This window comes from Dermochelys coriacea, chromosome 6, assembly GCF_009764565.3.
Source record: "Dermochelys coriacea isolate rDerCor1 chromosome 6, rDerCor1.pri.v4, whole genome shotgun sequence".
In the NCBI taxonomy this organism is placed as follows: Eukaryota; Metazoa; Chordata; order Testudines; family Dermochelyidae; genus Dermochelys; species Dermochelys coriacea.
In genome coordinates, this window is record NC_050073.1 from 17,667,632 (window position 1) to 17,685,309 (window position 17,678).

The window sequence follows — 17,678 nt, forward strand, 5'->3', positions numbered from 1 at the left end:
GCATAGCGCGCGCGTGGGGAAATAAACAATTCGGCCCCAGCCCCGGCTTCAGGATGGTACGTCCCAAATCGACGGCGTCTCGGTTGGCTCAAGAAAGCCTCGTTCAGAGAGGGTTCGCGATTCGCGTGCGCTGAGTGGCAGCTGGCGCTCTTGGAGCGTAGAGCACCCAGCAGCAGGCGCAGCAGCTGGAGCAGCGGAGCACAGAGGCTGGAGGCAGCGGCGGTGGCGCAGTGTCAGGTACCTCTCTTCGCTCCTAATGATTCCCAGGCACTCCCTGCAGACACTTGTTGCTTGGGCTTTAATAACGGGATTTAAAAGAAGTACGATTTCACCCCCCCCCCCCGCGCATCTCCCACCCCAGCTAGTGCTTGGGTTTGTCCATGAGTGGAAAGTGCAACTGGTGGCTGCAGCTCAGCACCAACAAGTTGTGCTTACTGCGGGGGGGAGCAGGGGGGAGAGGTAGAGCTGAAGAGGGGCTTCTCTCGGTTGCTTGAGGACATTCACCACCTACTGTTGTTTGGGGAGGGTGAGGTAGGGCAGGGCACGGGGCGTTTCTGTTCTGGGCACCGCTAGTTGTTGATTCCTTTTTTGCAATGCAAGAAATGCCCCTAGAGCTCTGTAGTGGTTTGTAAGGACATGCCCCCCAAAGCTGCTTGGAAGCCGTAATGACCAGCTGAGATTTAGAAACAAGCAAACAAACACAAACAAACAAACAAACAAACAAAAAACCACCCCAGAGTGCAAAATCCCGTATCCGAACGTGGAGAGACTTACAAAACACCCACACAAAAACTGCCCATGGAAATTTATCCGACCTGATTTCATAATGCTGTCTAGTACTTGATTAATATAGTGCTTTTGATTCGAAAGGGAGGGAGTCACTATCCAAGTGAGTGAGACTTGATAGATCTGATGCTTGATGTCGTATAAAAAACTTATTCTGTACAAATGCAAATCTCTCACGCTGAAGTAACCATCTCAAAGGTCAATGGAGGTGCGTCCCAAGGCACCCTACATTTGCAGGAAGGGAATTCTGATGTACTGCTATGTATTTTAATCACTTTTCTATTAAATGTGAAGTTTCTGAATTTGGTTGCCTACAAACAATTGTGGAGGTATTTGCACAAAAAAAGTCACATACTCTGCCAATTTAAAAACAGACATCAATTATTGGTTGCAAGCAAATGAATTTATCTGTTACTAATAGCACATAAAAGTTTTAAAAGAGAAATCATTTAAAAAAATCCAAGTTACTTGTCATTCTTTGTTTAGTTTTGACACTACTCTCTGCTTGTGTGAAGAAAATCACTGTGGTTTGTTTTACTTTTGTTTATTGTCACTTTCACTTCCCTGTTCTCAGTGGTGAATTTCTCATACAGCAGGGGCATGTTTACTGGTTTAAAACAACTGATTTCATTGAAATTAAAACAAAATGGAGAGAGTTCTAATTATTTTAGATTGGTAAGAGAGTTTATTTTTACATAATCTAAACTAGAGCCAAATTAAACTTGAAAATGGCCCTGTAAGGGACAGATGTTAATGTGACTCATGTTGTTAATGTAAATTTAAAAGACAATGTGTGGCCAAAGCAAGAATGTTCTAATTTAACACTGGTACTACTCACCAGTCTTGGCTCATTTCCTTTGTGCCAAGGCAGTAGAGCTCCATCACGCACTGTTAGAAAGGCATTGCAATATCTAGGGAGAAGGGCAGGGAAAGAAAGGGTCATGCCCCACTGAGAAGGAGTTGAGGGGTTGCTGTAAACAAGGTGACAAATGATCTCATTGTGTACCCAAAAACTAAGACTTTTGATAATGTGTAAAAATGCATCTTAAATTGTTTTGTTGTTGTGGTTGTTAGAGGTATTTCATTAGACTAAGTTAAAGATGTGAGGAAGTGTATTAGTAGCAGAGTATATGTGCTTAAAAAATGTAAACAGGTGTGGCTGCTACCAGCTTTGGGGGCACATCTTGTTGTTTTGGGGGGTGAGGATCGTAGGACGGAGAATCAGTCTGACTCTGGACAATTCTTATTGTTCACTTGTTACAACATTAACATTATGCTAATTTTCTTTATTTAAAGTGGTAATTTTCTGAAGTATCTGAGATTTGATACAAATGTAAGCGGGGGAATAGTCCCGCTGTTGTGGGGAACTTTCCTGGCTTCTTCACTATCCAGGTGAAGTGGGCTAGCGAAAGGATCCGAGTCCTCACTCCCACTTCCTTTGCCCAGTGGCCTCCCTGCCCTTGAGGACTCCCCTTCCACTCTCCTGTCTGGCAGAGTCCTTGTAACCCCAACAAGGCTGGGCTCAGGATTCCTGGGGGCTCGACCCCCAACCCTTCTGTGGTCACCTAGGACAGGGGCTAGGGTGTCCCCACTCCGGGGTACTCTCTCTGCACCGGGCACTTCTCTGACCCACTGACCATTACGTACAATTTAAAACAAATGCAAGTTATTTAATCAACAATTAATTTTAAAAAGAATAAGGAAAAATGGGAAAGGTTAAAGGAAACGCATCAACCTGCTCTGTGGCAGGGAACATCACAAACTGTCTCTGGAACGTCAAGGAACAGACTACGAACTGCCCTTTAAGTTCCAGGCTGCCTTCTCAGGCCCTGGCTGAGCTGCAGGGATGCTGTGGGTTGGATGCTTGCTCTGGTGGTGGCCACACGCTCTCAGGCTCTAAGTGGTAGGACCCTTCTGCCCAGTGTCGCCCCTGCCCTGTCCGGGTTACGATCCAAGTCTGGCCTGCAGAGCCTCTTGGCTGAGGTGTCTCTCTGTGCTGGGCCCGCTGCCCTCCTTGTTCTCCCCAGCTGCTCACTGCACCCAGCTCTGGACTGCTCCAGCCCCAGCTCCACCACTCTGTCTCTGCATTGCTGCTCTGCCTCCAGTTCCCTGGGCCCCTCTGCCTCTTCTTTGGCCCCTCTGCCTCTGGTTGCTACAGCTCTGCTCCAGGACAGGTTTGCTCTGCAGGCTGCTTCTATGACTCTGCTCCCAGCACTGACCTGCTTCCTGGGCTGCTTTTCTGGCCCCTCTGGCTCTGGTTGCTGCAGCTCTGCTCCCAGAGCAAGTCTGCTCTCTCTGGGCTGTGCCTCTGGCTTTGGGGCTGCAGCTCTGCTCCCAGGACAGGGTCTGCTCTCTCTGGATCTGGCACAGCTCTGCTCCCCAGCTCAGCTTGCGCCCCTGCTTTCTCCTTAGCTTGGCCCCACTCTGTCTGACCCAGGCAATTCCAGCTCACACGGAGGACATCCCTGGCCTCCTGACTCCCTAATTAACCTGCCTGCCCTGTCATTCAGGCTGACCTGGAGCATTGGCCTCTCCCCATTGTTCCTAGGGACTATCAGTCTCAGGGTCCTGATTTCCCATCGACCCTTCCTCTTTGAGTACTAGGAGCTAGCAACTAAAACACTCCCACTGAATGTTAGTAAGGGGGCAACAGTCCCCTTACACAATGCACAGCATGGAACCATTGCTGCCTGGCATATAAATAATTGTCTTAATGCACAGCTTATGTTAATACATTTTACATGACTCTTATTTTGAAAACACAGATTATTGACCCAATGCGCAGAAACTCCAGACCCAGTTTGAACTGTAGAAGAGCAAATACTTCCATTATAACAAATGAAGTTTGGGATTATAAAACCACTTATAAACAATTCTAAGCACCAATGAAACGACTGTGGTTTTTGCAGTCCCAGGAACAATAATTATCTTTAGCTGTGAACAGAATGAATTGACTTGGCATCAATGGCAGATGAACTGCTGTGAGTTGTAGATTCTGAGGCCAATGAGAACTGTGTGCGTGTTCATTATTTATTTTTCTCCTTTTGTGTGTGGGTTTTTTTTTTTTTTTTTTTTTTGTGAACTTAGAGATTGTGATTTGGTACCTGTTCAGGACAGGGGCTCTACAGAAATTCTCTCGCTGAACTGCGAAGTGAAGTGTTTGTATTTGCAGGCAGAAAGTAGGAAGTGAGAGTAAGAAAGGGAGGTGCTGTTGCTGGGGTTTGTGACAGAGAGGTAATCCTACAGGTAGGTTAGGGCTTTGCTGTTAAGTTGTGGAAATGTGTTTGTTAATTTTAAGGAAGACAAAACTGAATTTTAACCTGACAGCAACTTTCAGACCTAAATTCTCAGACACTTCTTCATTTGTATCTTCATCAAGAATACATTACTATGCTCTAGACATGGTATTAATTTTAACATCTGATCTGTCCTGTGTACACAGCCTACCCTGGCTGGGTGAGTGGCTTAATGATCTAATAAATTTTATGTCCTTTTTTGATTCTGTGAAATTTAAGGATTGTTATGTTCTGGGAACTGCAGAGATTGTTACATTTGAGTACATTTCTTGCTGCATGTTGTGTATCCTGTTGTTCTGAGCATATTTTCCTGCCAAGCCACAATGGGCTGTTTAAACCATTTGCGTGTTTTAAGAAGCAGAGTCAGTAATTTATGAACCTTGGCACATTGTTATTAGGGTGATTCCTTGCTACTTCATTGGGTGGATAGCTGCATCCCATGGGATTTCCAGCTTCCAGGTCCTCCACACTTAAATGTTTTATATGTTCTAATACCAACCCATGCTCTTTATGGCACTAAATTGAATTGGGTCTTACTTGTAAAATATCTCCTTTGGTAAGTATTGGAGTTCTCTATGCCCCTAGAAGTGTGTATTTATATCTCACACGCCAAGAAGTTTTCTCACTATACCATTCCCCAGGCCTTCCACCACTTTCAGTAAGTGGCAGTTCCCTGATCTTTGTGTCTTTGAACAGTTATTAGAGGTTGCAGGATGCTTCATATGAATGACCCTATCAGAGTGCTCCTCAACAATGAGCATAAGAGGGTCGTCTAGAACAGAGGTGGGCAAACTACGGCCTGTGGGCCACATCCGGCCTGTGGGACCCTCCTGCCCGGCCCCTGAGCTCCTGGCCTGGGAGGCTCGCCCCTGGCCCCTCCCCTGCTGTTCCCCCTCCCCGCAGCTCACTGTGCTGCCGGCACAATGCTGTGGGCGGCGGGGCTGCGAGCTCCTGGGGCGGCGGGGCTGCAGAGCCGTGGCCTGACCCGGCGCTCTGTGCTGCGCAGCGTGTGGCTCACTCCAGTTGGGCGGCGCAGCTGCCTGTCCTGGTGCAGCCGTGCTGCCAGCCACCGGTGCTCCAGGCAGCACAGTAAGGGGGCAGGGAGCAGGGGGGTTTGAATAGAGGGCAGGGGAGTTCGGGGGAGTGGCCAGGGGGCATAGGTGTGGATGTGATGGGGTTGGGGTGGTCAAAGGGCGGGGAACAGGGGGGTTGAATGGGGGCAGTCAGGGGCAAGGGTTCCGGGGGGGGGGGTAGTCAGGGGACAGGGAGAGGGGGGGTTGAATGCGGGCAGGGGTCCTTGGGGGGCAGTCAGGAAGGAGAGAGGGGGTTGGATGGGGCGGCGGGGGGCAGTCAGGGGTGGGAGTTCAGGGGGCGGTCAGGGGACAGAGAGCGGGAGGGAGGGTGGATGGGACAGGGAGTCCTGGGGGGGCTTCAGGGGGATAGGGGGCAGGGGCCAGGCCATGCCACGTCTGGCTGTTTGGGGAGGCACAGCCTCCCCTAACCGGCCCTCCATACAATTTCCAAAACCTGATGCGGCCCTCAGGCCAAAAAGTTTGTCTGCCCCTGGTCTAGAACTAATGGAATTGGAACAGGTGGGGGGATTGTGGACTAGTTTTGTTTGGTTCGATAAGTTGCTTCACTATGATGAGTAACAAAGTCTGACAGCAGACCCTCCCCCTAAACACATTTTTGGAGGGGCATCTCTTAAAACAAACTTTGCCATTAGTGCTGCTTTGTTGTGAAATTGCAGCCATCTGTATAACCCACTCTCCGATTAATGCATTAGACGTTAGGTACTTATAGAGTCTCTTTGCTGGCATAGCTTTCGAAGGCTACTTGTACTTACCTTGGCGCTAACACTGTAGGGCTTGAACACATCTTGAGGACTTGGGATGGATGTAGACCTGGAAAGTGCAGCTAGGCTTAGGGTATAAAACAATCATAGCGATAAATATTTATATTGTATATGTTTGTTTAAAAGGCAGATGCTCCTTCCTACTCTTTTGCATAAAGTACTTTCTGTGGAATACTGTAGTCTGTTCCAGCAGCTGCTCCGTTGCCCTGGGGCACCTTTGCCTCTCAAGTAAGAGGGTTAAGAATATTCAGCCAATTAAGTGACCTGGCTGGCTGAACCATCCCCAAAGTATTTTTATAATGCGTGAGGGCAAATGACTTTCTGCATCTCTTGTGACCTTCTCCTTAAGTAGTTTGTACTGCAGAATGGTGGCTTGATAGATGTGTGCTCCGCCTGCAGGTAAAGCTGAGAAACTGAAGGCATGTGTCTGGAGGCTTCCTTTTTATAATCCCCTGAGGAGGGAAGGACGGGGTGTATGAGAGAGAGATTGTACTCTCTCTTGCAGGTAGGAACTGATTCTCTGCTGCATTGCATGTTGTGTAAACATTTACACTGTGCAGTAAGGTTGTATTTCTGAATTTACATTTATTTAACTCTGGGTAAATGACCGCAAAAGGTGCAGAGCAGTGGTGAATACAGCCTGTTGTGACCTGATTTGCCCAGGCGTGGGAAGCTCTGATTGTATCTCCATCACAACCCACATTTGGTGAAAGGCAAAAGGAATCTTTTTTGTAAGTGTTCCTTTGAGAGAGAGGTAAAATTTTAGACCTGTTAATCTTGACCGGTACCCTTTTTTTAAAATCTGTAGACATTTGGCCACTTGTCTAGTTAGAAACAGAAGCTCCACTTCCTAATTTCTCCCTTGGTCATTCAGAGAAGAAATATCTTTGAGGTGCTCAGTCCATCTCAGAGAGAGTTGGTTCATCAGAAGTGTCAATCTGATGCCTTAAACACTGGTGGTCTCCTCTCAGTAACATGCTACTGACCCTTAAATGAATCAAGGAGAGTGAAAAATCTTAAAGGAAAAAAGTGTGGATTTTAGAGATCAGAGTGAATGGGAAGATTTTATGGATCAGAAGTTGAGGACAGAGTGATTGAGGGGAGAAAAGGAATTGCTGGTTTCTTCTTTCACTCTCGCGCCTCCGATTTAAGCAAGTCGATTTTGCGTGTCCACACTACACTCATTGTGTCAGTGGAGTGCATCCTCACTAGCAGGGCTTGTATTGATGCATGGAGCACTGCACTGTGGGTAGCTATACCATAGTGCACATAGCCAAGTGGAATTTTGGGTTGGGCTTGCAATGCCTTATGAGACCAAAACATTGGTGCAGGTGGTTATGGGAACATGGTGTTAACCTCCCATGATGCACTTATCTCCCTCCCTGAAATCAATGACAGACAAACCAAGCCTTTTTCGCGTCTTTTTTCGTAAGCCTGGGTTACCCGTGCAGACGCCATAGCACAAGAAGCATGGACCCCGCTCAGCTATACACTGTTGTTGTGAGCATTACAAACAGCTTGCGCCTTATCCTGCAGTATTTACGCAGCTGATACATGAGCCGCCGCACAGAACAATGTGATGCCACGCAAGCAGCCCTGCTGGAAGACCTAGAGCAGAGCAATTCACAGTTGTTGACGGCCCCTTAACATGGTTCAGCCCAGTTTCTAGGCCCGGGAAACCAGCACTGACTGGTGGGACTTCATCATTATGCAGCTATGGGATGATGAGCAGTGGCTGCAGAACTTTTGAATGTGTAAGGCCACTTTCCAGGAACTGTATGAAGAGCTTTTCCCAGCCCTGAAGCGCAGCAATACTAAAATGAGAGCTGCTCTGACAGTGGAGAAGCGAGTGGCAATAGCTGTGTGGAAGCTTGCAACGCCTGACTGCTACAGGTCAGTGGGGCATCAATTTGGAGTGGGCAAATCTACCATGGGATCTGTTGTGATCCAAGTTTGCACGGCCATTAACAGACTTCTGCTAAGAAGGGTAGTGACTCTGGGTAACGTGCAGGACATAGTGGATGGTTTTGGCACAATGGGGTTCTCTAACTGTGGTGGGGCTATAGACAGAAGGCATATCCTTATCTTGGCAGCAGACCACCCTGCCAAAGAGTAAATAAACCGAAAGGGGTACTTCTCAATGATGTTACAAGCACTGGTGGATCACCGGGGCCATTTCACCGACATCAGTGTGGGATGGTCAGAAGAGGTGCATGATGTGTGCATCTTTAGGAACACAGGTCTGTTCAGAAAGCTGTAAGCAGGGACTTTCTTTCCAGACTGCAAAATAACCGTTGGTGATGTTGAAATGCCAATTGTGATCCTGGGAGACCCAGCCGACCCCTTGTTCTCATGGCTCACAAAGCCATACCATGGCAGCCTGGACAGCAGTAAGGACTGGTTCAACCATAGGCTGAGCAAGTGCAAAATGGTGGTGGAATGTGCCTTTGGATGTTTTAAAAGGTTGCTGATGATGTTTGTGCACAGTTCAGACCTCAGTGAAAGCAATATCTCCATTGTTGTTGCTGCCTGCTTTGTGCTCCATAATATCAGTGAACAAAGGGAGAAAAGTTTCTGCTGGGGTGGAGGATTGAAGCAGATCGCCTGGCAGCCAGTTTTGAGCAGCCAGACATCAAGGCAATAAGAAGAGCACATTGAGGGGCTCTGCAGAGGCTTTGAAAGCCAGTTTCAGCAATGAGCCAGAGTAATGTGACACTTATCTGTGGTGTTCCTTATCAAACTGTCCCCTCCATTGCATTTTCTCCCCCTGTAAACTCCACCCCCACCAACCAAACCGTTTCTCCTCAATCCATTAAGTTTTCTATGCACACAAACACACCGAGATAGCAAAGAAAAGTGTGTGGGCGAGAAACAAAGAAAGCTTGCTTACTGATGCACTTCAATAACAATCAAAGATGTGGGAATGGGCATCTTCTGGTGCTTGTACCCTCCCCTGGTGTTGAGTGCAAGGGATACTGAACTCCCACCCTGCCCCACCTCATAGGATGTTTGGGGAAGGAGGATGTAGAACTGGGCAAAGATGGCAACAGGTTCAACATAGGCTGCAGAGGGACTCTAGTGGACGAAATAAGGCAGCCCTTCCCAGAAATCTTCTGCAAAGGATTGCAGAATACCTCCATGAAAGCTTCCTAGAGATCTCCCTGGAGGATCCCTATGCACATAAATAGTCTTTTTCAGAGAGCACCCTCTGTGTAGCCGGAGTTGCCACCAATACCCACTATACCTACTTTTTTTGTTCATGTTTAAATATAAAAAATAGTATGTAACCCCTACGGTTTTATTGGAAATGTGTACTTACCAGAGGTGCCTTCCCCGGCACCATGCTCCACTGACTGCCGTCGACTGGTCCTGTGAAGGGATGGACTCCAGGATTAAAAACAGTTCTTGGCTGTAAGGGAAAATGGATCTTCTGTTTGCCTGCCTCACATTCTCCTCCTCATCTACAATGTCCTCCTCACTGTTGATTGAGGTCGCCCGGGGCTCCTGGGAGGTATCCATGGAGCGTTTTGGGTTAGTGGTTGGGTCACTGCCGAGAATCGCATGCAGCTCCTCATGAAATCGGCATGTCTGTGGGGCAGAACCAGAGTGTCTCTTCCCCTCCCTTGTCTTCTGGTACACTTGCCGAAGCTCCTTTATTTTCATGCGGCACTGCTGTGTGTCCCTAGGATAACTCTTCTCCCCCATCCCCCATGCAATCATGGCATAGATGTCAACGTTTCTTCTGCTGGATCAGAGCTCTGCCTGCACAGACTTTTCTCCCCACACAGCAATAAGATACACCATCACCTGTGTACTCCATGCTGGAGTGTGTTTTTGGCCTTGAGTCTCCATGATCAGCTGTGCTGGCGAGCTCTCCATGCTGATCAAACAGGAAATGAAAATTCAGAAGTTCCCAGGGCTTTAACAGGAGAACGATTGTTTCCTGTCTACCTGGCTGACATGCATTGGAGTTGAAAATGCTCTCCAGAGCGGTCACAGCGGAGCACTGTGGAACACCTCCTAAAGGACAACACATTTGAATTACACAATGCAGTGTCCACACTATTCCCCCCCATCAGCCCATGGATGTCAAATCAAGGGCTACGCCTCTTGCAGAGGTGGAGTACAGAAGTTGACTTTACAGGCCACTTAGGTTGTCAGAAGGGACTTGGTAGTGTAGACAGATACATTATTAGATAGACTTAATGTGGCTTATATTGACCTAAGTTTTCAGAGTAGACCAGTCTCTCCCTACAAAGGACTTGGTTTCACTGAGTCCTCATGTACCACACAGTAGTGCCTCTAACTCACTGACATTCCATCCAAGCAGGATGCATTCCATCCAATACATTGCATGTGACTTCTGGCCCCTTCCAAAGCAGCGTTCACTAGTTGCAGAAGAAGAGTTTCTGCACAGTAACTACCTTCCCTGAAAAGGGGTAAGAGTACTATTTTTTTTTTCCCTCCTCCTAAGCACTCTGCCCTCTTCTGGTTAAGGGGCAAAGGGCTGAGCTGAAATCTTGACTGGCTGCTCTTTACATCAATGGCTGAGTGGGAAAATTGCCCTCACTTGATGTACCTTCTGCATCCGACAATGGAGAGGCGGCAGAAGGTCAGAACAAAAGAAAGGGATGATGATAGGATGAATGAATGGTCTACTCTGCTGGGCTCAATGCATTGCATTGTTTAACAGCTCCACCAGCCCCAGAAGTGCTGTTTAATAACTATCCAGGCCCCTGGATTTAGTGAAACGAATTCAGAAGCTGCTGAACTTGTAGAAATGAAGGGATATATGACTCTAAGCTAGGGAATGTAACTGCAGATTTCACAGTGATACAGAAAAGCCTGATACTGCTGATTTCATTAAAAGCAACATTTGCAGCTTGAAAGCAGGGTTTAATACTTAGTGTATTTTTAAAAAATATGTTGACCTTATCTGGTAAGCCTGTAATATTTGTTGCAATGAAGAGCAGCTGCTGAATAAATACGTATAATATCCATTGCCAATTCTGAAAGCTGTGCCGAGACCTTGACTTGTTTGAAGTGGGGCTGCTATTAAAGGCAGGTGGCAGGCTGTTTGTGCTACACCTTGCTAATTGCGTTTTTTTACCAGTGTAATAGGCTTCCTAATAGGGGCAGAATGAACTGTTTTGCGCACACAGACTTCATTAGTGACGACCGATGGAAAGGATTCAAAGAGTTGCTTTCTATAATCGGCATAACGTCCTTTTATATACAAATATATGTTGAGTAGCAGATGTTTCTTAAAATCCCCAGTTTTTAGGAAAATAAAACCTGTGACAGTCCCACCAACACATCTCAAATGCATATACAGTATTTCATTGTAATACTGTGTAAAACATTGTGCTGGATGTAAAGTTTGTTCTATTGTTCATGTAAAGATTTCATTTTATTTTTAGATTGTAATCTCTTTGGGGCAGGGGCTGTCTTTTTTTTTTTTATTTTTTTTTTTTTTTATTTTTTGTCATGTTATTACAGCACCTAGCACAATGGGGTTCTGGTCTATGACTGTGCCTTCTACGTGCTACTGCAATACAAATGTTCATGTTTTAAAAGATCCCTTTGGAAAGTGGCAAGAATTGCTGCATTTCTTGTCTATCTAGTCAATCAGTAAAAAGAAAAGGAGTACTTGTGGCACCTTAGAGACTAACAAATTTATTAGAGCATAAGCTTTCGTGAGCTACAGCTCACTTCATCGGATGCATCCGATGAAGTGAGCTGTAGCTCATGAAAGCTTATGCTCTAATAAATTTGTTAGTCTCTAAGGTGCCACAAGTACTCCTTTTCTTTTTGCGAATACAGACTAACACGGCTGCTACTCTGAAACCTCGTCAATCAGTGGAGACAAGGGTTCTGATTTGGGGCAGGAACAGAGGTGAGGAACAAAAGTGGCATTTAGCTGTGTTCTGTGGCAGGTTGTCGCCTCTAGTGTAAATCCGAGCTGCCTGAGGGCTGCTGTAATTTGACTTGCTTCCCCAGGCCCACAGTGGGTCTTGGCCCTGGAAGTAGAGAGTAACTATAGAGCAGTATACTCTGCCCATGGCCCTCCCCAGTATGTCCCCTATGCTGGGAGCAGAGCCCTTATGCCAGCTTTATTCTGCCTGGGAACACCTTTTGCACAGGGAGCATTCTCGGGGTACTTTCCACTCATTTTAATAAGACTTTTTTTGTATTTTGACAGTGTCGTAAAGGGGCCTTAGCATAACTGAGAATCAAGAGTAGCAGCCGTGTTAGTCTGTATTCACAAAAAGAAAAGGATTACTTTTGGCACCTTAGAGACTAACACATTTATTTGAGCATAAGGTTTCGTGAGCTACAGCTCACTTCATCGGATGCATTGAGCTGTAGCTCACGAAAGCTTATGCTCAAATAAATTTGTTAGTCTCTAAGGTGCCACAAGTACTCCTTTTCTTTTTGAGAATCAAGAGTTGTCCATTGGATATCTGACATCATAAAGAAGTTTGTCTCACAGAAACTATTGTTGTATTGTGAAGGGGCACCTGCAAAAAAATGCCATAGGTAGAATGAGTGTATGTAATATATATAATTCTAGTCCTGCCTTTCCCTGCAATGGTCTGTCACTTCTCACAGAAGAAGTGAGATGGGAAAGGACACAAACAGAACTCCATAAGGATCCCACCTCCACTTCTCAATTTCCCCAGGTGCAGATATGTAACCTGTTAAATGCTGTATAGATCTGATATGTTTGGTTTCAGCAAGGTTGTTTCAAGGCAAAACTAATTTTTGCCTCTCTTGGTCTTGTTTATGCAGTGAGCTGATTGACTCATCTCACAAGAGAAGTCTTGATGGCATGAATATATTGCTAGCTAATTGACCATTTCATGTAAAAAAAAAAAAAAAAAAAAAACAAAAAAAAAAACCCCACAGACAAAAAACTCAGTAATATCCCATGGCAGCATTTTAATCAATAAGACTGCTCCAGCTGTCCATCAGCTCTGCCATTTCTTGCAAGTGTCCTCAGATGTCATAATTATTATTCTCCTTCTTGGGGTTACTTTGTTAAATTTTCCTTCCAAAGGACCCAAAAGTGCTTAGCTACTCATGGTCTTGGCTTCTGCCAGGCAGGAGTAAGTGTTTGTAGGATTGGTCTCCAAGAGCTTGATCGTGTTCCTGGATAAAGTCAGAAGCACATCCAATAGAAGCAGAAACATTCATACAGCACCATGGAACCACGGCCATCTTCTGAGTGGAAAGGTCCTAGCCACATTAATAATCAGTACATACAGTACAAAGGCGAGAGAAACATTTTGGTTAAGGATACTGCAGCAAAACACAGCTCTTTTAAACAGGTGTTCTAGTTTTCTGAGCTCATTAATGACGCACAAAAGATCAAAGCTTTTCTGGTTTCTTTCAAGATCTTGTATGAGAGACCCCTACATGTGGTAGTGAATTTGTGCCTTGGAATGATGGATTACTGAGTGCCTGATGGGCCTTGTGATTCCAGAGGATTTTTGTGGTTGCATTTCAAGCCTGATGTTAGGCTGTTCTCTCTGCATATCTTCTATGGAGAATCTCTCTTGCTCCTTGCAAGACTGCATAGTAACATTAGGAGTAGGAACTCCAACTGTAAGTAGGAGTCAGTTTTGGCTGAATCCATGAATCTGGGATTGGGGGAGGCCCCTGAACCCTAATATTTGGATTCAAGCTCCCGGGACTAGGGAAGAAGTAGCAATGGTAGGGCAAGGAGCTAAGCAGGCAAATTCCCCTTGTTAAATGTTCACATGGTGTTCTCAGATTGTGATGCTGTATGGAAGTTAAACATTCTAAAGCAGCCCAGAAGCTTCCCTGCGAGAGGCCTGTCGCATCTTGATGAGAGACTATCCTCTTTCTAAGCAGCCATCCCTGTCGGGAAGCAGAGCCTGAAGTCTTGTGGTGAAGTGGGATTTCAGCAATCAGCATGAAAAAAAGGTGTAAACACCAAAGAGATAATATATCACTTGGATGAAATGGGCCATTGCATGTCCAGGATTGTTCCATCTAGAAGGAGCGTGCCGTCTCTGTTTACTGAGTTGCTGTTTTGTTTTTTAAATTAAAAAACAACTAAATGGTTCATAAAATATTGACAGGCGCTGCTTTGGCATCACTCATCAGATTAAGCATGTTACTTTGTATGCCCTTAGGGTGATAAAGCTGCTCAGTCTGGTGGTTCTGTCACCTTAAGGATGCATTAAGGCGACATGCTTGGTCTCACAAGAGGCACTAAAGCTATTGCATTGCAGAAACAGTAACTGTAGGGGTCCAGCACTTAAAAGAGCAGATATTAAATTGTAATTTAGCAGAGAGTCCATTGACTCACTCTTGTTGTATTAATTTTTTTTTTAAATGAACTTTATGGTATTCAAGTGGTGGCTACACATGCACAGTAACTACTCTGCAAAAGGGTTTTTATTGCACTTATTTATATGATGGGCCAGGAACTGTTATGTTCTAATGGGTAAAGAGGAGGAAAAAAAGCTGTTTAATCCTTCTCACACCTTTATAAATATGGATTCTGAAGCTGGTTTGGTCTCTAGTGAGATTCTCTCCCTCTGCCCCCTTTAAAGTGCCACTACCAGGATTTTGTTCACATTGTAATAGCAGCACTGGTGTAACAGAGGGCTGCAGCTCAGGATATGAGATGCTCTGGAAGGGGAGAGGCCCTGGAACTGTAATAGTACAGGGAGGGAATTTGACAGCTTACTGGTGAGATGCATTTGGGGCCTCAGGGGATTTTGCATTAGGGATTGAGATGCATTGGCAGAGCTGTTCAGGGGAAGCTTTCACAGAGCTTTCCAACAGCGTGATCAGCTTCACCCAGTGGTGTACACCTTTTTTGAACAGTGTGGTGATATGGTAGGGGGAGGGAATGTGCTGAGTTATATAAAGTACCTTGGATAACTGTGTCAAGGATCAGGGGGTAGCCATGTTACTCTGCATCCACAAAAACAACAAGGAGTCCGGTGGCACCTTTAAAGACTAACAGATTTATCTGAGCATAACCTTACATGGGTAAAAACCTCACTTCTTCAGATGTATTGAGTGAAAGTTACAGATGCAGACATAAATATACTGACACATGAAGAGAAGGGAGTTACCTCACAAATGGAGAAGTAGTGTTGAAGGGGCCAATTCAATCAGGGTGGATGTGGTCCTCTCCTAACAATAGATGAGGAGGTGTCTGTTAGGGGGCTTATTCCTTCACCCACTTACTTCCTTGGTCCTTCTCGCATGAACAGCGAGCAACAATACCCCAAGTCCAAAGGTGCAAACAATTTGATGTTTATTGGGGTGAACTTCCAGCAAGTATGATTCCAGTTTCCTTCCTTAGTGTCCCCCTTCCCAGCTCTGACACCACAGAGCTTACACCTGTGGCCCTGTTCCCATTTCCCCCTTTAGCTAAACATGATTCCAATTTCCCCACCCCTATTCCCTGTTTTCATGTCACACACCCACCCGCTCACTTCCTGATTGACTGCAGATTATATAGTAAAACTTGAGTTTTGCTTAGCTATACCTTAACCAATCATTTTACTGAAATTTAACTAACCAATCCTAACATATTGTAACATGATTATTTAACCAATTATATCCCACCACCTTAATTAGTTTACACCCAGCAAAATTAATTATACAGCAGACGGAAACAATCACAGAACCAGACAGAGATTATACAGACAAACAATGGGGAAATGAGGACTACAGTGATAGAACAAACACAGAAATGAGGATTTCAGATCCCAGCTATTGATAAATGAGTTCTTGCCAGACAAGATGCTATCAAACTAAGTTTCCTTTTCCATCTTCTAGGCACTTCCCTTTCTCTGGAGGCGATGGGCATTATCAGGACAGGATTGTATTCCTAACAGCCCAATAGCACCTTATTTCAATGTGACTAGTTTGGAATGTGAGGATGTAACCGGTCGCTTCCCAGCTTATGGCTGCCTCTGCTGCTTAGCCAAAGGCCTTTAGTCTGATCCCCTGTTCTTAGGCTTGTGGCATCTTAGAGACTAACAAATTTATTAGAGCATAAGCTTTCGTGAGCTACAGCTCACTTCACGAAAGCTTATGCTCTAATAAATTTTAGTCTCTAAGGTGCCACAAGTACTCCTTTTCTTTTTGCGAATACAGACTAACACGGCTGCTACTCTGAAACCTGTTCTTAGGCTGTCACAGTAAGAGAAGGCTCTTACACGGGCAGACCGTGATTTTGATTTTCTTTTATACCTCTGTAACTAGCCAAGTGATGAGAATACACCTAAATTCTTAGAGTATAGGCCTTTAAAGACAGGCCTGAATATCTATATCCTAACAGTGTCAATTCCAGGAGAGGCAAAGCTGCTTCTGTAATGAGCCAGCCACTCCCAGTCCCTATTCAAGCCCAAATTAATGGTGTCAAATTTGCAAATGAATTTTAGTTCTGCTGTTTCTCTTTTGAAGTCTGTTTCTGAAGGGTTTTTTTTTGTTTTTGTTTTTTGTTCAAGTATAGCTACTTTCAAATCTGTTATAGAATGTCCAGGAAGATTGAAGTGTTCTCCCACTGGCTTTTGTGTGTTACCATTCCTGATGTCCGATTTATGTCTATTTATTCTTTTACGTAGGGGCTGTCCGGTTTGGCCAATGTACATGGCAGAGGGGCATTGCTGGCACATGATGGTGTATATATAACATTAGTAGACATGCAGGTGAATGAGCCTCTGATGTTTGTGGCTGATGTGGTTGGGTCCTCTGATGGTGTCACTAGAGTAGATATGGGGACAGAGTAGGCAACAAGGTTTGCTACAGGGATTGGTTCCTGGGTTAGTGTTTCTGTGGTGTGGTGGGTAGTTGCTGGTGAGTATTTGCTTCAGGTTGGGGGCGCTGTCTGTAAGCGAGGACTGGCCTGTCTCCCAATGTCTGTGAGAGTGAGGGATCATTTTCCAGGACACGTTGTAAATCGTTGATAATGTGCTGGAGAGGTTTTAGCTGGGGGCAGTGATGTTCTGTTGTTTTTCTTGTGGGGCCTGTCCTGTAGTAGCTGATTTCTGGGTACCCATCTCGCTCTGTCAATCTGTTTCGTCACTTCCCCAGGTGGGTATTGTAGTTTTAAGAATGCTTGATAAAGATCTTGTAGGTGTTTGTCTCTGTCTGAGGGATTGGAGCAAATTTGGTTGCATCTTAGGGCTTGGCTGTAGACAATGGATCATGTGATGTGTCCTGGATGGAAGCTGGAGGCATGTAAGTAAGTATAGCGGTCAGGAGGTTTCTGGTATAGGGTGGTGTTTATGTGACCATCACTTATTTGCTCTGTAGTGTCCAGGAAGTGGATGTCTTGTGTGGACTGGTCCAGGCTGAGGTTGATGGTGGGATGGAAATTGTTGAAATCCAGGTGGAATTCCTCAAGGGCCTCCTTCCCGTGGGTCCATATGATGAGGATGTCATCAATATAGCGCAAGTAGAGGAGGGGCACTAAGGGACGAGAGCTGAGGAAGCGTTGCTCTAAATCAGCCATAAAGATGTTGGCATACTGTGGGGCCATGTGGGTAACCATAGCAGTGCCACTGACTTGAAGGTATAAATTGTCCCCAAATCTGAAATGGGGGTAACTGTGTTGTATCGTATAATTAATTCTAAAGGAACTCTTGCCTGGTAGAGTGAATTAAGGACTGAGAGTCAACTTTGAATTTCCTGGCTGTCAGTGTATGTCACCTCTTCTGAAACATTCTAAGTAGTGTTGTATGTGT

General features: G+C 45.5%; 1 protein-coding gene across 2 annotated transcripts in view; it reads left to right on the plus strand.

Annotated features, from left to right (window-relative positions):
- The first annotated feature begins 44 nt into the window (after positions 1–44).
- Positions 45–17,678, plus strand: part of TSPAN4 (tetraspanin 4) — a 711,838-nt gene continuing 694,204 nt past the window's right edge. For both annotated transcript variants that reach the window (XM_038405867.2, XM_038405868.2), the window contains exon 1: positions 45–237. The gene's annotated coding sequence lies outside the window, so the exon portion shown is untranslated. The remainder of the gene's footprint in view (positions 238–17,678) is intronic.